This window comes from Vespa mandarinia, chromosome 6 (genome assembly GCF_050613455.1).
Source record: "Vespa mandarinia isolate Hongniang chromosome 6, ASM5061345v1, whole genome shotgun sequence".
NCBI classification, from domain to species: domain Eukaryota; kingdom Metazoa; phylum Arthropoda; class Insecta; order Hymenoptera; family Vespidae; genus Vespa; species Vespa mandarinia.
This window is the reverse complement of record NC_140815.1, coordinates 2,845,001-2,865,355: the sequence shown is the minus strand read 5'-3', so window position 1 is coordinate 2,865,355 and position 20,355 is coordinate 2,845,001. Positions and strand designations below refer to the sequence as shown.

The window sequence follows — 20,355 nt, the reverse complement described above, 5'->3', positions numbered from 1 at the left end:
GACAATGCTCGAACGAACCCAAATGAGTGTAGTAGCATCGTATTTCCGATCCTCTCGAAGGAGGATGAACGTTCTTCTTCCTCCTTCTCCCTTTTTCCTTCCTTCTCTCTTCCCCCCTCCCCTCTCTCTTTCTCTTTTTTTCTCTCTCGCTATAAAAGGAGTACAATAAACATGCGATACGAGTAATATTTCGTTGAGGAACCGAACGACTACGACGACTACGATGACTACGACGACGATGTTGTCGAGAAAAGCTTCGTGACGTTCTCTGGTTGACACAAAAGCGCATCTAGGTAATAACTTGGGGTAATCATCGAACGCGTTCGCGTACGAAGTATGCACCGTTCGCGAGTTTAAAACGACGGGCCGCGAAGGGAGATATCAGAGAGATAGAGAGAGAGAGAGAGAGAAAGAAGGAGATAGATAGAAAGATATAGAAAGAGATAGATAGACGAGATAGATAGAAATGCGTCGTTTCTCTTGTCTTCGCGAGTCGTCGCGTCATTATGCTCGGTTCTCCCTAGCCGAAGGATGACGCCGTGATTTTAATTACGCAGGATGAAAGTGCGTGTCCCGTCGTGCATGCACGTATGTATATCTATGTATATATACGTACCTATCTACCTACGTACCTACGTATTTATATATGTATGTGTACAGCTATCTCTCTCTCTCTCTCTCTTTCTTTTTTCTTTTTTCTTTTTTCTTTTTTCTTTTTTCTCCTTTAGCCCCTTTTTTCCCCCGACAACCGCAGGAGAAACGTTCGTTCTCGTTCGTTCGTATCACCACTACGAGTTTCTGATTTTCTTTTCCACGACTGGTGGCACTCGAGAATCTTCTTCCGCTGAAAAATGCGAAAGGGCTGACGCGATATCATCCTTTGGCAATGTTGGTAGTATTGGTAGTGGTGTTTACTAGTGATGGTGGTGGTGGTGGTGATAGTGGTGGTGGTGGTGATAGTGGTGGTAGTGGTACTGTTAGTGGTAACATTAATGGTGATGGTAATGGTTGGTTGGTTGGTTGGTTGGTTGGTAAGTTGTTAGAACGATGCCGCATCATCATCCTTCGTTTCTCTTCGATATTCACAAACGAAAGACGAAAGGTATAAAACAAAACCTTGAATCGCGTCTTCGTCCTAAGTATTCGTAGTCGTCGTCAGTGTTTTAACATCGAACACTACTACGTTTACTATGTATTTTCGGTGTGAGCTTAAATTTTAAGTAATAGGTGGTTCTCAGGATAAGAGAATGGAGGAGTACGAAAAAAAAAAAAAAAGAAAAGGAATGTGAAGAAGATGAAGAAGAATAAGAAGTAGAAGAATAAGTGAGAGCAGTCGGGAAACAATAGAGACTTTAAAAGCCGTGCGTGCGTCATGCTTCTTTTCACCCTTTGCGTTAGAAAAGTTCTCTTGTCTCTCTCTCTCTCTCTCTCTCTCTCTCTCTCTCTCTCTCTCTCTCTCTTTCTTCCTTTTTATTTCACTCTCTTCCGCATTCATTGGAGCACGAAAGCAAAAGAAAAAGTCTCCACTGTAGTTAGGTACATACATAGGTACTTCATGGATTTCAGTTAATCTTTGTCCCACCGATGATATCATCCACCACTTTGAAGGATGAATCATACCGGTGTTGACGTAATCACCAGTAATGATTCCTCGATAATTATTAATTAATTATTTCCTCGTACGAAGAGAAAGAGAGAAAGAGAGAGAGAGAGAAAGAGAGAGAGAGAGAGAGAGAGAGAGGGAGAGAGAGAGAGAAAAAGAGAAAGGGAAAAAGTAAATATTATCGCATAAATATAAAATGACATATCCAAATTGACAGTCGATTAGTTTGAACTCGTTACCGATGGATCGATTAGGAAACGCAAAATCTTTTCTGATAACAACATGATAAACTTATTGATTCATCGAGAAACGTCATAAACGTACAAAGCAACGTCTACTATAACTTAAGCTTTTTGTACGGTTAAGTATCCTGAGAGACAACTTATTTATTTTGGTTAATCTCGGTAATATCCTTAACGAGTGTTTCGTAGTCTAAGATAACGATTATCATCTCGAAGAAATAAGAAGAACATTAACATCGAAGAGTTTTCTCCCTGTGACCTAGTTTAATTCCATATACGAGAATAATAATCGTTATATGCGTCTCAATGATGCAGCTCGTTCTTGTACGATTATAGCGGAGTAAAAACATCTCTCTCTCTCTCTCTCTCTCTCTCTCTCTCTCTCTCTCTCGCCTTTCAACGGGGAAGAAACTTTAAACGATCGTTCTTCGAAAGCATCTCACTCCTTTCGCAAACTTCTACCGGTCGATCCCTCGTCTTTAAAGGCAGGACATTGCCCCGAGAGAGAAAGAGAGAGAGATAGAGAGAGAGAGAGAAAGAGAGAGAGAGAGGGAACGCGTCAAGGGGTTTGGTACCACTGGCATAGATGCATAAACGCGCGAGATGCGCGATACGTGCGTGTGAGTGGTTATACACGATCAAGACGCATATCGTACGTTAGCCTGTAGCTATAGCTAGTCAGGCTACATGCAAATAAATATGCCATGCCAGGGGTGCAGGAGGTGCGTGTACTGCGACGCTTGCTTTGCGGGGGGAGTGCCACTGTAGTACCCACCATCCGACAGGGTGCAACAATAGGTCCTCAGCGGTTGCTATGGTGACCCCATCAATCCCTTAGCAACAGCTTGAGGTCTTAAAGCTGAGGATTCGCTAAGCCTTGCTGGATCATTTAATGACAATGCTTTGGCCCAAGCTGATCACCGACTAACCGATCTCGAGTGTCTTTATCAAAAGGCATAGAGCTTCCTGAAAGATCCACATCTTGGATATCGTAAATGATCTTATGTTATTTTCTTTATCTTATTTTACTCATCTACAATGGAATTCAATAATTAGTTATTTTGAAAATTGCCTCGATAGATTTTAATTTTCTTGATCACGAATTTTTTTTTTTTTTCTATAATCGTTCGTTCGTTCTGCCACTTTAAAAATTTTGTGAAATCGTTTGAAGTAATTAAATGAACGATTTTGAACGGTTAAAAAATCCATCGTACGTGACGAAGTTTAATGTCCGAAGGTTATCAGATTTTCTATGTACGTGACGAAGATGTATGGAAGAAGTAAAAAAGAAAAGAAGAAAAGCATCCCTAGAAATCACGCTTCCTATGTAATTATCACCTGAACGAGAATGAGGAAGAAAAGGAAGGAATGATGTTAAGGACCGCCTGGCGCTTCTCACCTGGGTTCTTCTTAAACGGCCGTAATTTAAAGGGAAAAGAAAAGCGAAAGAAATAACTCTCTAGTCTTGTATCCTCCCTATGACGGAGGTAGGCCATCGTCCTTTCATTAATTTCTACCTCCTTTATTTCGTTCGGCTCGTTTCCTGTGTGAGTCGACTAAATAATAAAAATACAGGTAGGTAAAATCGTGACTAAGTCGAATCGTTCCATCTTTCTCTTTTAAAGTGTAGCTCGAAAGTAAAGAAACAAGAGTTTGCCCTTTCATCATCATCTCTCTCTCTCCCTCTCTCTCCTTCTCTCTCTCTCTCTCTCTCTCTCTCTCTCTCTCTCTTTCATCTTCTTCTCCTCTGTTCTTGTTCATCTTAATATTCTTTTATACGTACACACGTATCCTAAATCGTTGAGAATTCTCATTGAAATTCGCAATTACATATTTATCGCGTGAAATTTCAACTGTGCTTTAATCACATTCCATTACTTCCTCGACGAATCTCTTTTAGCGAACTAAAAGAGGATTCCTTTTCAGATTGGCCCGTTCGCCGTTTATGTCGGCATCAGAGTGCCGGATGCCACTCGTTATCAGATTCGTACTGACAAGTAGTCATGTTCACCGGGACGAAATATAACAAAAGGAAATTCTCAGCTCGGTTAATTAGTTCAAAACGAAATCCGAGAATGGAGGATGTCGTACTTAACTACTTACGTGTTAAAGGAAAGAAAATATGAACGATCACCGGACGTACTGACGGATCATCCTCCTGTATTCTTTGACGTAATGATCGCGATTAACGTGTTCGTTACTTATGTTACCGTTTCACTTACATACGTTCATTCTCACGTTCTCGTGCGTTCACGAATATTCATAAACGATAGGTCCATTATGACGACTAGTATGACAAATGACGTCTATATTCCTAGTCGCATAGATTGATCCACAGGTGACGATTATACAGCAAACGCGATCACGTGCGTTAATTGCGATTCGATCAAGCAACCAATGAAATTCGATTAGAGTTAATCAAAAATTCGAGAGAACCAATAAATAAATAAATAAATAAATAAATATATATAAATAAATTGCACGTCAAAATCGTTATAACCGACGTTTAAATATGATTTAATATTCCTAAGAGCAAAGTTTTTAAATTGGATTGACGAGTTAGAGGTAACCCCATGAAACGAAACTCATTAACCACGGCAATTCCGGTAATCCATGGCGATAGCACGAGGCGAGGAGAACACGTGGTCCCGTATAGCTAGCTAGCTAGCTAACCAGCCAGCCACCCAGCCAGCCAGCTAGCTAGGTCGGTTTTGTTCTCTGTACGAGCCGACGAGATAGGCTCTACTTGGAAATTGGCAGAAACGCTCGCCACTCCGATGCAACGGGCATTGATTAATGGCGCGCCTGTTGCAGTCCTGGTTACAATGCAATTTGCTTTTGCGAGAGAGTATGCGAGAGCGTTTGCAGTGCGATGCACCGTTTCTCTACACTCTACCAACGTCAACGCACCCTACCCCTCCTCCCCTCCTCTTCCCCTACCCCATTCCCATTTTCCCTCTCTTCGGCCATCCATATAGAACAGTACGTACCTCTACTCTCTTCGTCCGAAAGCGGGTGTTTGCTGCCGAAGTGACAAAGCCGTGACAAGAGTGACACGGTGACATGGAACGCACGACAACTAATTAATCATCCTGTGTGCGCGCGAGCGCGTAGACCCCAAAGAGAGGAAGATGAGCTGGGCGAGACCGAGGGTGGGGACTAGCGGGGTTTGGAGGGATGAGACGAGAAGGGAGAGGAGGAGAGTCCATCGCGCAATGAATGCATCGGCATGCGTCTCGTGCACGTCCACCACGAGCCCTTTCGTTTTAGGACCTCGTCCTACGACTCACGTAGTTGTTGCCATTGCATACGGCCTTTCTCTCTCTCTCTCTCTCTCTCTCGTTTTCTCATCGTCCGTCAAACATCGGACGAGCATTGAATTTGCCTATCGGCACTGCTGCAGCTATGCACCGAATCGCATCGCGCTTACTGCCAACGTGTGTTCGCATCGCTTCTGGATGGACGTTGATTATTTCGATGAAACACCTACCCAACCCTTAACTGTCTCTTTCTGTTTGCCCGGAATACAGGGACGTACGTTTCCACTAGATCCGATAGATCGTTCGATTGAGACTGTATCTCAATAAGAGTTACGTTCAAGTCGAATGAAATCTTCTTTATTTTCTTTTGTTTTCTTTTTTTCTCTCTCTCTCTCTCTCCGTTTTTTTTCTCTTCTTTCTTTTCCTCTTCATTTCTTTTCTTTTCTTTTCTTTTTCCTTTTTTTTTTTTTTTTTTTTTTCGTTATGCCATTTCCGTATTCGTTTCCTTCATTTCTATCTTACCTTTCTTTCTTCCTTCTCTCTCTCTCTCTCTCTCTCTCTCTCTCTCTCTCTCTCTCTCTTCTCGTCGACCATTAAAGGAAGACATCAGCTTCCACTCAGCGATTACCGATCCGATGAAATTTGCATAACACACGAATCGCGTTCGTCCCGGCATTTACATTTTATTTTAATCGCGGTAATCGATCGAATCCACCCACCTAAACTCTGTTCGAAACGAAACGAAACGAAACGAAACGAAACGAAACGAGTGAGAGTAGACTAGTGGGATGATGAGAGGAGTACGGGGTAGAGGTAAACGGTGGTGAACGACTAACGCGTTTGGATCGCATCGTCGCTTCGTTGGATCGACGGAGATACGGTAGGAAGGATAGAGGGATGGACGAGAGGGTTGTTTAGGTGGGGGCCGAGAGTGGGAGGAGGAGGATGAGGAGTAGGAGGAGAAGCTCGGTAGATTCCCTGAACGCTTTAAATAAAAATAAACTGCCGTGGATGCGCTCGGATAGACGCATTAGCGATTGCGAAGAGGACGCGTAGTTTTAACGAGTCTTGTTTGAAACTTTTCAATCGTACTACGTTCGCCCTGTTCTCCGCGTACGCTTAGACACAACTAGTCGTAATTTAAAAGATAAAACGATTATCAATTTATCCGTCAAAATGAGAATCCCTGATAAATGATTTAATGGGAACAGTGGGAAAAACAAAAGATATAAATCGATCTGAAATCGAACTGAAATCGAAATTTCAAAAGAAATAATCCTCGAAGGGGATTGATTGATAAATTTTTGATTCGTTTTTCAACGCGTAAGTACGTACGAATTCGTTTTGAATATGATCGGCTCGCATGATAAGTAAGTACGACGGTTCAGGGTTTGGCTCTCTTTCATTTCGACGCCGCAAAATTATTACGAGGATGGAAGTATATAAGCCGTAATCATTGGGAAAGATCTTTGGACACTCCTTGTCGTTCGCACGTTCGTTCGTTCGTTCGTTCGTTCTAAAAAGGAAGAAGCAGAAGATAGAGTTGACCGGTCGTTGTTAAAAAGGGAAACGAGCTTCGAACGAGGTAGGAGAATGTTTCGTTCATGGTATACGCATTTTCTGGATAATAATTTTGCTGGACGTCCTTTCTCATTCCTTCTATATATATATACATCTCTCTCTTTCTCTCTCTCTCTCTCTCTCTCTCTCTCTCTTTCTTGGTCTTCTTCTCTCTCCCTCGCTTCTATTACAGGCCACAAATTGCCAGAACGGTACGGCAGTAGTTTTGATATACGATCCATACTCCTCCGCGATCAAGCGCGATTTATATGGTGCAACAATAACGTTTACCCCTACGGACTATGACTCCCCCGTGTATTTTACCGTGGACAGTTTTACTGTGGCATAACGCAAACCGAGTGAAACTCTCGGCTCGCGCCACGAATCCGCATAGCCTTTGGAGCTTTATGTACTTTATCTGCATTAGCAAGACCGATATCGATGCCTGCCGTTCGCCTGCCGTATATTTCTCCTTTTATTTTATTACTAGAGCGAAGCCCTTTACTACCTTCTATAAAGCAAATTCGCGCTGTGCTTTTAGTATTCTACGAGACGAGGAATGACGAGATGAAAAATACGGAATAATCAAAAAATATATATACAGCAAAGAGTTAATCGAATATCTATACACACATACACACACATACACGCATACAGATTTATCTCAAAAAGCAGCAACTGACATTTTATGATCAAAGAATTAAGGAAAGAGAATACGTTTATGATTTTTTCTTTCTAAATACAATAAAAAATTAATTAATCGAATATTAAAAATAAAAATAATTAAATTATTTTCTTCTTCAATTGGTCAGATGCGTCTTAATGTAATCATAAGAAAAGATACAATTAAAAGATCTCAAGTAAAAAAAGATATCAAGTAAAAAGGATGATTTAGAGCTTTCAGAACAAGACTATGCTATAGATGATACAATATGACAGCTACAATGCAACGATATGCATTGTAGAAGATGCGGAAATCGTGAGAACAGAAATTAAATCCAGAATGACATATCGATGTCATTCATAAGTAAAAAGAAATATATATTTTATATATTAAATTCTAATGGATTATATGATTTTAAATTATATAATACTATATTATATTATTATTGCAATTTAGTAAATAAATATTTTTATAATTAACAAATAAAATATATATTGTATATATAAATAATTTAAACAAAAATAAAATTTTATCATAAACAAAAATTCAATGTGTTATTTCTTGAACCCAATCATTATCACATCAAATATTCCTGACATTACAAATCAGTATTTATATAACAATTATAAAAATACGTAATCAGAAAAAATTTTTATAAAGATAAAAAAGTCACAGTTCAATTTACGGCAATAATATCACATTGTTCAGAATTTGAAATATCGAACAGGAGAATATAATTTACCAGAAGGTGGCACGATTTTGAGTGCCACCTCTTCGAGTATTCACGCGATCCTGTTACAAAATTCAATTAGCGAGAAACATTTTGCGTTTTGCAGAATTAGAAATTTCGAACAGGAGAATATAATTTACAAGGAGGTGACATGATTTTGGGTGGCCCCTCTTCGAGTATTCACGTGATCCTGTTACAAAATTCGATTAACGGAAAACATTTTTCGTTTTGCAATATTTGAAATATCTAACAGGAGAATATAATTTACCAGGAGGTGGCACGATTTTGAATGCCACGTCTTCGAGTATTCACGTGATCCAAAATTCAATTAGCGAGAAACATTTTTCGTTTTGCAGAATTTGAAATTTCGAACAGGAGAATATAATTTATTAGGAGGTGATGTGTAATCATGCCACTTTTTTGCACTTCATGTTATCCTGTTATTAAATTCATTTTGTGGTAACATTTTCGTTTTATTCAAAATTTGAAAATTATTTCAAATACAGCTCTATTAAGAGCTGTATTTGTGAATAAGGAGAATAATGGTAGGATTTAATTGAGAACTCATAGGATTTCTTTTTAAATTAAATATCTTTATTTTCATTTGTCTTAATTATACATAATGAATGCATTATATTTTATGCTTAAAAGAAAATTTTCTTTAATCGTATAAATTGTATGATAATTTAATACAATATAATAGAATATAATACGATATAAACAAAGTCTTATCATCTTGTATTTCTTCGTGGTACTCAAATTATCGGTCTAATTGTATGAAAGTTTTTTTCGTAAGAAGTTCTGCCTTTGTTTACAACGTGCAGCCTAACAGGTGGCAACCAGCGATACATGATTATTCTTCTTAATAATTCACATATTTATAATATAATTAATAATATAACATACTACAATAATAATTGTCTTCGTATGGCACATTGTTGAGTTCGTCTCAACAAATCCAATCGAACCATGAAAATATATATATATGTAGTTCCACTTGATAAAATGAATTTGACTTTGAAATATCCCTAAATACTTGACCTGTATAGAAAAAATTTGACACTACATGATGGTAGTCCCATAAGAGATATTCTAATGTTCTGAGGTAGAGAGTACACACACACACACACAAATACATACACATATGTATATATATATATAAATTTTGATATAAATCAATTATTAGAAAGTAGTAAATCGTTTAACGAAGTAACACCGATAAACGTTATTATTCGAATAAATTACGATAATAATCCTAATTGAAGCATTTAATGCCCGCTGGCGTCGATATTCCAATAATTCAGGCAGTTTCTGTCACGGGAACGTAATGGTGTGAGGTGTAAGGGTTCCTCGTTCGATTCCCGCGGGATATCTGGTCCTTCTCGGTTCCACGGCAATGCATCACTCTGTCCGCAGCCCCGTAACTCACCGGAGCGTATTCTCTCTCTCTCCCTCCCTCCCTCTCTCTCTTTCACTCTCTCTCTCTCTCTCTCTCTCTCTCTCTTTCTCTCTCTCGCTCGCACATACATTCTCACATTCTCATATATGTAGGTATACTGGCACGCATGGTCGATAGATGCACGCGTATAGCTTCCGATAGAATACAGATGGTTATATGTGTGTGTGTTCGTGTATGTATTCACCCGCTCTCACGAACTTGGCCGAGAGCATAGCGATGGAAAGACAGGGTCGAACAGATATACGGCCTGAAGTGAACGACGTATCTAATCTAACCCTTCTGGACAAGATACTCCGTGATGGCCGAAAGGGGGTTCGGTGCTTCGGCCATGCGTTAACCGTAGCTCGCCACAACGGGCAACGAAGTGTAATCTAAAATTACAAGAATCTACCCTGGCCGATCCAACGATTTATCACGCACGACGACGACGACGAGGAGGACGAAGAAAACGACAACTAGAATGACCATCGTGGCGAACTTGAACCTTCTCGAAAAGGGTAGACTACCTACCTGTAACATAAACGATAGTATTCGATTAGATAGCTTGTATGTATAGTGCATGAAATTCGTAAAACGTTAAAATAGTTAAGAAGAAGTAGAAGATATCTTTTACTTCAGGATATTTTTATCTCGACTCTCTCTTTCTCTGTTTCTCTCTCTCTCTCTCCCTCTCTCTCTCTTTCTTTATAAATAAAGAAAAGAAATATAAGAAAAAAGAAAATGAAAGAGAGAAAAAAAAAGAAAAGAGTCTATCTAAATCTTGTAACAAACACTCGGATGTATTCTTCGAGATTTTAACGGATCGTTTGGCAAAAGTACTCTCTGAAGGTTTGGCCGCGCGAATCGTTTCATTTTAGATCACACAGTTGGAGTGCCAAAACTTTGGCGAACGTCTGCTTCAATTTGATCTTGAAGATCGTCGAACTGTAAAGGAGTAAAATTGAAGTTAGAAAGGGTGAGATTTTCTCTCTTACTCTCTCTCTCTTTTTCTCTTTCTCTCTCTCTCTCTCTCTCTCTCTCTCTCTCTCTCTCTCTCTCTCTCTCTCTCTTACTTTTCTTCTTTATCTCTCTCTTCATCTTTCGATATAGTTCACAATAAGAGCGAAAAAGCATTAAAGTTGACACAATTGCACGGCGGGTGGTATATACTGAACGTGTGAGAGTGAAAAAGAAAATAGAGAGAGAGAAAGAGAAAGAGAGAAAGAGAAAGAAGATAAAGATAAAGAGAAAGAAAGAGAAAGAAAAAGAGAGAGAGAGAGAGAGAGAGAGAGAATGAGAAAAACGAAGAAACGAGAAGAGGGTCGGAACTCTCCCTTCCTGACAATGTTCCTTCCACGCTCGTCCATTATCCGGGGCCTGAGAGGCAGCAAAAGTGAAATGATAACCGCCAACTAGAGTAATGATCTAAAATGGGCGTGACCATGTAGATGCCATCGGCAGATAACGCCCGCATCGTGGCATCTGCTCCTTCAACTTTAGCCGATGCAACGACGAAAGAGAAACAGAGAAAGAAAGAGAGAAAGAGAGAGAGAGAGAGAGAGAGAGAGAGAGAAAGAGAGAGAGAGAGAGAGAGAGAGAGAGAGAGAGAGAGATGAACGAAGAGTATATAGTAATAGTAAAAAAAGAGAGCATGAGAAAGAGAAAGAGAGAGAAAGAGAGAGAGAGAGAGAAGGGGAAGAAGAACCGATGCAGATTTCAAGATATAAAAGTCTGACCTCTTCAAAGCACGTGTACGGCAAGTCGCACGCGTAGACACACGCACGCAGGCACGCACTCACTTACCAACTCACTAACTCACTCACTTACTCACTCACTCACTCACTCACTCACTCACTCACTCACTCACTCACTCACGCAGGCACATACGCATGAACGTAAAATCCGGTCGAACGCGCACGTGTATCGAGAATGCTCGCACCCAGCCGGAAGTTCCGCTTGAGAATCATTCTTATTCGACTTTACTTCGAGTGCAAGAAAATTTATGGATCCCCGTTCACTCTCGTATAATTTTTTTACGAACGGTGTTCTCTTTCTCTCTCTCTCTCTCTCTCTCTCTCTCTCTCTCTCTCTCCTTTTTTTTATCTACCTCTCTTTCTCTTTCTCTCTTTTTTTTTATCTACCTCTCTTTCTCTTTCTTTTTTTCTATCTACCTCCCTTTCTCTTACTCTTTCTCTCTCTCTCTCTCTCTCTCTCTCTCTCTCTCTGTCTCTCTCTCTCTCTCTTTCTCTTTCTGTCCCGTTTTCTCTCTTTCTTATGTGCTTTCTCGTTGATGAGTCCGCCTCAGACAGAACTGACCTGCGCCAAAATATTCGAACAAAATACGAACGAGACCGTGCCAAGTTCATGTACCGAAAACGTGTTTTTGATTACTTTGGTATTCAAAAGAAAGGAATATAACATGCCCTTGATCTCATTGCTATAACTATTTAAATCGATATGTTTATTTAAAATATATGAATATATATATATATATATATATATATTTATATAAAATATATGTATATATATATTACGTTCTTTTTATTACTCATAATTATTATTTAATTATAAAATTAATATTGGAAAAATTCAATTAAAAGAAATGGATTAAAAGAAATAAGATTATATCAACAATTTAATCGATCCAAAAGAGACCATCGAAACAAATGATCATTAGATTCTTCCTTATAAATCGACTAGCTACTAAAAGTAGTTATGTTAGTCACGGGCCATTTTGCCAACAGGCGTGACGAGCATGTGTGCGCGTACATACACATAAGTTCTTTTATTTTCCAATGTTAATTCGTGTCGGTCGGTTGAACCTTTCATACATCAACGCTACATATACACACACATATATACACACACACACACACACATATATACACACACACACACACACACACATCTCTCTTGAAGTGACTGGTGTCCCCATCTCCCTTTCCTCCCTTCTTCTATTTCTTTTTCCTCTTCCGACTCGTCTTCTTGACGGTACGACCTTTTTCTTTCCCCCCGTCCCTTTTCCTTTCGTACATTTTAAAACTCAACGTTCGATAAGCGCGAGTCAGCCACGTGGCAGCATAGGGGTCGTTTAATGCGTTTGCACATAAACGCGATTCCACGTTTGCATCGCGATCACTGACCTAAATGCATGTCTAATAAATGAATTATGGCGATAAGAATTAACGTTTAAAATGATTACACGTTAATATTTGCGCGTGGTTGTGCGCGTGTTTGCATGTGTACATTATACGCTTACGTACATATGTATGTATATTATTTCCGAGAAATAACAAAACCTTAATCCGATATATTATTAATTTTCATTTACGCAATTAGATTTTCTAATATAATAATCGTTATTATTAATTCTATTTTAATTGTTACTAATCTTACAATTATCCGATAAACGATCAAAGAAAATAATAAGAAAAAATTGATCGATATATTAATATCCAATTTTTTTTTTAACGATATTAATGATATCTCGTCGTGGGAAATATTACATCCATCGTTATGATACACTGTCCTATTTATAATGTACAATTTCCTATTTGACTTCGATGGACTATCTTCTTGGTTTACTGCTTTTCTCTGACAAAGTGTATATCGCACGAAGGCACGACCATACCGAGGGTCGTGCAAACTACTCGTCGACAAGACACGAGCAACGTGCATACATTAGAGATCATTAGGCCTTACAAGGTAAATTAGAGATTATAAATGTAGAGTGTGGTATAGGTTGAAATTGCTCGAAGGGAGAATAAATGAAAGAGAGAGAGAGAGAGATAGATAGACACAGAGAGAGAAAGAGAGGAAGAGAGAGAGAGAGAGTGAGAGAGGCGGACGATAGACAGAGAGAGAAAAAGGAAAAGAGAGAGAGAGAAACAGAGAGAGAGAGAGAGAGTGAGAGAGAGGAAGAGAGAGGTTGAATCGATCCAATTAAGAGGACGAGGAAAATACGAAGAGAGACGTATGCCAACGAATATGGTCGCGGGCAGTAGGTACGGCTCGATAGATAATTCATGCCTCCCCTGGTTTACGTGATATCAATCTTTAATCCAACCGAAGCCTTTATTAACCATCTAGGTACCTATTGTTCGCTGTTCTACGAGGGTCATTTTCGAAAGGGTAATTTCAAGGTGTCAAAGAGTTCGATTCCGTTTATTAAAACGTACGTATGTACGTACGTCTCGTCTCGTCTCGTCTCGCAAGAACTATTATTCACGATTTTCTCTTCGATCTTTTTTCTTTATCTTTTTTTCTTTTTTCTGCTATCTCTTTTTAGCTATCTCTTTCCCATTTTGTTTCCTTATTTTCTTCCTTTCCTTCCTAAGGATACTAAGATATAAAAGAAAATTAATAAAAAATTATAAGATGATAGAGTATCGCATTCGTTTAAATGTTCATACCATACGACTTAGATGTAGGGGGTGGTCTCTTTTTTTTCTTTCTCTTTTCTTTTCATTTGTAATTAATCGAAAAGGAGCAACGATCGCCCCGAATGAAAGTGTATAGAAGAGAAAAAAAGGAAAAAGAAAAAAAGAGAGAAAATGAAAGGAAGAAAAAGGGTCGGACGAGGGGGTAGGGATTTTTAAATTCAACGAATTTATAAAATATATTCAAAGGGAAAAGGGTCGGTATTGCGACAAAGAACGAAGTACGTACGTACTACGGCGTATCAAAAGGCAGAAAAGAGAAAGGAAGAGAGAGAGAGATTGAAAGGAAGGGGGCGCGAAGCATCGCAAGGTTCGCCTATCGTTGAAATGATCAAAATGATCGAAAGGTGGTGAACGACGTTGGTGGTGGTGATAGTGGTTGTGATGGTTATGGTGATGGTGATGGTGATGGTGATGGTGAAGGTGGTGTTGTAGAGTCGTCGGTGTTTCGCGAGAGGGGTAAACTGTAAAGTGAATCTCATTAGTCGTACCCCGATGCATACCGACAGCAGGGGGGCGTCACTTTGATGTCAAACGAGCTGCCCCCGGGGCCGTACTGCTGTAGCACGCGCCATTATTGTTATTATATGAGAAGAGGCCCGTTTATAATTATCAACGAGAGAGAAAGAAAGAGTGAGAGAAAAAAGAGAGAGAGAGAGAGAGAAACCGGAAGTCACGGCTCAAGACATCGATCTCGTTTCGATAATCTTAAACGATAAGAAAAAATAAGAAAGTATCATGGATATAGTTATTATTCTTTCACATTGAGAATATATAATTCATTGATTTAATGCGTAAATAATTGTTTTTTTTTCTTTTTTTTTTTTGGTAATAAAAGAACCACAATTATTTTCGTTACGATTCAATCATTAATTTGTAATCGTCGTTTCAATTTTCTTTCGTTTGTTTATTCAACGAATGACGATAACTGACGATTAAGATAATTACTCGATACGTGACGAAAGTGTCGCGTATGGTAAATACATTTTTGAATGTTTTCTTTTTCTTTTTTATTAATTTTTTTCTTTCTTTTTTTTTTTTTTTTTTTTTACAGTCGAACGAACCATTATCTCGCCTCAATTACAACGATTTTGATACGATAGATCCGGTATACGAAATAATGTGGGGAGGGTGGCGATTAAGCTTTCGAGTCCCAGGGTGGTACTCGATATTAATTTTTCTCCCCCTCGCGTTTGGCTTAATCGTTCGTGATATTCTCTGTCTCTCTCTTTCTCTCTCTCTCTCTCTCTCTCTCTCTCTCTCTCTCTCTCTCTCTGCCTCCCTCTTTCTCTTTTTCTTTCTATCTTAAACGTAACGGTATATGTATAATACAATGATCCGGTTGTAAAACGATATAGAAAATAAATTCGTAGTCGAGACCGAGAGAGCACATGTCACACCGATTGCACATCCGCTTCCGTAAGAGTTACTCTATGGTGGCCATTATAAAATCGGGTCCCACACATCGAAAAGAGAGAGAAAGAGAGAGAGAGAGAAAAAAAAAGAAAAAAAGAAAGTAACATAATATTTATTGCCGGCTTCCGTTCAATTAAGGGTTGACACGGTTCTCGCTTGAGTAATAAGAGAAAGATAGAGAAAGTTACATGGCGAATGAAATGGGAAGGAAGGGTTCCTAAACTGAACGTGTAGGAACTCATTCTCTTTTGGCCTGTCGATCCTTTCGAAATCTATGTCCCTTTTTAGAAGGGTCTGCGGCATGAATTTATACCGCTCGCACCCCTCCCCAACCCCATCCCTTCCACCTCCGTTCTTTTTCTTCTTCTTCTTCTTCTTCTTCCGATTTCGGAACGACGCTCGCAAAATTGTTCGAGGGCCTGTCCTTTTCTTTTTTTACCAAGGGTCGAAAGGAGTGTCTAACACGCATCACTGAACTTCTCACAAATAGCCATCTTTAGAGGTGGGACACCGAAACAAGTACTTAGACGCTTTGTCGTCTATTGTATTACGTAATGCTTTGTTGCTATTCCCTGATCTTCGTTTAAGATGTTTTCTCTCTCTTTTTCTCTTTCTGGCACTCTTTATCTCTCTTTATAATAATGATTGAAAATTTTACGTAGAAATAATTGTCATATAAATAAATTATATTTTCTTTTTAGATATATTGAACGACTTAAGAACAACGTAAGAAATTTTAAGAATAATCGAAGATGAAAATTATATTTAATTTTATAATAAATAATAAGAAATAATTGAAAATTAAGATTGAAACATATAATTGAATAATAAAATTAATTATGTTCTGTTAATATAGGTAATCTTAAAATTGTATATCATCGAGGTCCCATGGTGTAATGGTTAGCACTCTGGACTTTGAATCCAGCGATCCGAGTTCAAATCTCGGTGGGACCTTCTAACATTATTTTTTTTTTCTTCCTTTTTTTTTCGTTAGAAAATCAAACGAAGAACATTAACAAATAATTATAACAAATCCCCTAAAGTAATTAATAATTTATACATATATATTTATATTGTTTTTTAATGAAATAAATAAAAATGACCACTACGCTCATAGCAAAATAATTTATTACGTGCAACGATCGATTTGCCAATTCATTTCCACTTGTATTTATTCAATCAGTATTTTTATTAATTAACGATAAGTATACTGTAAAATAAATTATATATAAACATTCTGACCGATATAAATTAATTAAATGTCAGACTTGCGTCACTTACGTCACATATTGATATTTTATTATAAATACTAATCAATAAAATATAATTAATGAAAATATTAAAGCTTAAGGAATAAATATTACATAATCATTATATTCGATAGAAAGTCGAATTAATTTATATAATGATTTTACGATAATACGATAGAACTAGACGTTGTTGATTAGATATGTTCGATAAATGTTATGTAAGCACTATGTCTGCGTGCAGACTGATCGCGGCATAGGCTAATCTCTAATTGCGAAATTCCAAATAACGTCTCGAATCGTGACAATACGATCTCACATCAATACACATGTATATACACATACGTATATATACATATATGCATACATATTTCATAATACATAGTATAATACATAATATGTACAATATATGTATGTATATATCTATAATAAAAGATAATTTAGGAGAGATCTATTTCCACGATCTATCTCCATCGTTAAAAGCACTTTCACGAAACGCAACGGCTTCGTTCGTCAAACACTTATCTTCGATCGGTCGCACGACGCATTGACTTTTACTACCCGCTGTTGCACCTGGTCGCGTTCGCGCTCTCTTCGCGTTTTAGCACAAAATTATGGCGTGACGCGCAATACTACTGGCGATTGGGAAAAAAAAGAAGGAAAAAAAGATAAACAAAAAAAAAATGGATACTCATCAGTGAGATAATGCGAATGTAAAAAAGAAAGAGAAAGAGAAAGATACAAATCTTTTACAAGATTGGATAAGATCGATTGTTTTTCAAAATGTATTATCGACATGATTATACCAATATCAGTCCTTGTTTATTTATTCACATAAGATTATCGTCATTTATTAACGTATTACCTCCTACGTGCAAACAAATCGAACGTCCTTGTAAATATTAACATTATCATCGATAACGTTTATAACAATAAATTATTAATTAATTAATTAATTAATTATATATATAAAGGATTATCAAAAAATAATGGTAAATAATAAATATAACAAAATAATCAATAACGATATAATCATTCGTTTATAATAATAAATAATAATAAATATTGATTTAACGACTATAATGAAAGTAATCACGAATGATAAACTTATCGTAAAGCGAATGAATAATTTTAAGTGAATAATAATACTCTTTGTCGTCGGCAAATTCTAATTACAAGATGTAAGATTGTAAGTATCTTTCTTTCACGGCAGATTCGTATGATCTCATTTGCATGACAGTCAGTTGTTTCTGGGCGCATGAACGTTGGACTCTGCAGGTGTACTTCGGAAAATCGATTTGAAAGAGAGGAAGAGGGGGAGAAAGAGTGTATGTGTATATATATATATGTGTATGTGTGTGTGTGTATGTATGTATGTTAGAAAGAGAGAGAGAGAGAGAGAGACATGGTAAAGGACATAGTGGCTATATTCTTGTGAGTTTATCGTAATCTGTGCCTGGCAAATGCTTCCAACCAGGTTTATCCTTTGGCCGTTTCGTAAAAGCAACGACGACAACGACGACAACGACAACAACAACGATGAGGTACATAAAGAGAACCTTTACGATTCCGTCGAGACGACGACGAAGGTACGGACATATCGTCAGGTGTAAATACGTAAGTACGTAAATAAATAAGTACGTAAATCATTCACATATTTTTAGTTTCTCCTTTCTCTCTTATCTTTCTTCTCTGATAATTTTTTATTTTAATTTTTTTTTTTTCTTTTTTTTTCCATGTCGCTCCTGTCGCCGAATATCGAATTATGATACTCTTTCGTGAAAACGCACGAATGAACGAACGTTCACGAAAAAGAGAAAGAGAAAGAGAAAGAGAACGAGAAAGGAGAAAAGGAGAAAAGAAGAAAAAAGAAAAAGAGAGAAGTCTAACGAGCCAGATGGAACAAAAGCGATAGGGAAAAGCATGCAAAGCTCGAAGATAAATGCTTTTGCTGTTAAGCTCATCCATTTTAGATGCGAATACCATTCTCTCGTGCCTCTCCACCTATTGTCTATTCTCTCCTTTTTACAGTTATCTATTTGCGCTTTTTTTTCTCTCTGTATTTATTTTTCTTTTCTTTTCTCCTTTTTTTTTTTGTTTCTTTCTGTTTTTTCTTTTTCCCTTTTTTCTTTTTTTCTTTTTTTTTTTTTGTTCTGTTTGTTATTTCCGTGTTACCTCAGTCTCTAGAATTATAAGAAGAGGAACGTGATTTTTAATAGGGTACATTTCGTACCATATTCGTGTCTCATTTATCATCATATCTCTGACAAAGTATTATGTTAAACGATCTATCGTTCATAATTATCGATGCAATTGATCCCTGATGATAGATAATATCGTCCGATATTTCGTCGGAATATTATTGTTGACATATATTATATCAATAAGATATAACTTAATCGACTAAGATAACAATTGAAAAGAAAATAAATACATACGGGGAATCATATGAGATGTCAAGGTTTAATCGACGATAATCGGGATAGGGGGAAAATGAAATTGTTAAATATGGCATCATATATTATGGGGAACCGAAAAGTAATGTCGTTTCTGTGTATGTCGATATTTGATTCTGATTAAAAATAAAAACTTGTTAAAAATTTATTCGTTTGAATTTAATTTGAGAAAACGACATTACTTTCCGATTTCCCTAATATACAATAATTAATTTATCTAAAGTCTTTCGTTAATCGTCGCGAGTTCTAATTTCATGGATTTCGACGTAACGACGTGGACTATCCGGTGAGAAGTGTAACGTCTAATAGACGAAGACAGACGACGACTATGGTAGACGACATCGACCTAAGCCAAGAAGAACATTTTCCTACGATCGTTACCGGAAGTTCATCAAGATGTGACAACGCTACCGTGAAACTCTCGCGCGCTCGTAAAATACTTTCTCAATTTAAATTTGAGAGAGAGAGAGACGATCCTCTGGAACTTTCCGGTTAACGAGCGGAACCCCATAACTCAGACGAACGATAAAATACCCTCGGTAATGACGAAACGTGTAATCTAGAGTCGCGTGAGCCATCTTCTCTCTCTCTCTCTCTCTCTACCTTTCACTCTTTTTTCGATGATAGTATATAGAAAAAAAGAAAAAAGAAAATAAAAATGTATCCTTCGAGAGTTGTCCCACTCGATAAGAATATTTTCTTCATTTTTAACGAAAGTATTATTAGTAAGTAGAGATAACATCGTAAAAATATTTTCGAGACATTTTCAATATACACACACATATATATATATATATATATATATATATATATATATATATGTACATATATACATACGGTACATTCATACGTACGTGCATGCGTATCTCTTTTATGTAATGTTTATACGTATACGTTCGATCGTTCGTAGGGAATACTAAACAACGAATGCGTTCATCTCTTACCGGCAAGTAACGGTAACCGTAAAAATAACGTAGCGTTAAATTAAACAGATTTATACCTCGAGCTAACGGAATTTATCGGCCTTTAAACTCCCGCGGCGGAGCTTAGCCGATCGGCAACGTCGAGCATTTTACTTTGGCGAATATAGTACCTAACTATGTATGTCTTTCCCGAATTTCCCATGAAAGCTCACTTCCTACAATTATCTCGAACGAATACCTTACTCCTCGTTGCCGTAAACCTATCTCTCTCGTCTGTCTTCGAAGCTTATGCGAGAAAGATAATGCGCGAACAGAGTAGATTTCTGTAGAATTCAAGGGAAGTAAGAAATAGATAGAAAGAGAGAGAGAGAGTGAGA

At 37.6% G+C, this 20,355-nt stretch overlaps 1 protein-coding gene and 1 non-coding gene across 2 annotated transcripts in view; both read left to right on the top strand.

Annotated features, from left to right (window-relative positions):
- Positions 1 to 20,355, top strand: part of LOC118441042 (uncharacterized) — a 103,495-nt gene that overhangs the window by 67,597 nt on the left and 15,543 nt on the right. The window lies entirely within an intron of this gene.
- On the top strand, positions 16,235 to 16,306 carry TRNAQ-UUG (transfer RNA glutamine (anticodon UUG)). Its single transcript has one exon. It is a non-coding gene; the product is annotated as a tRNA-Gln (tRNA).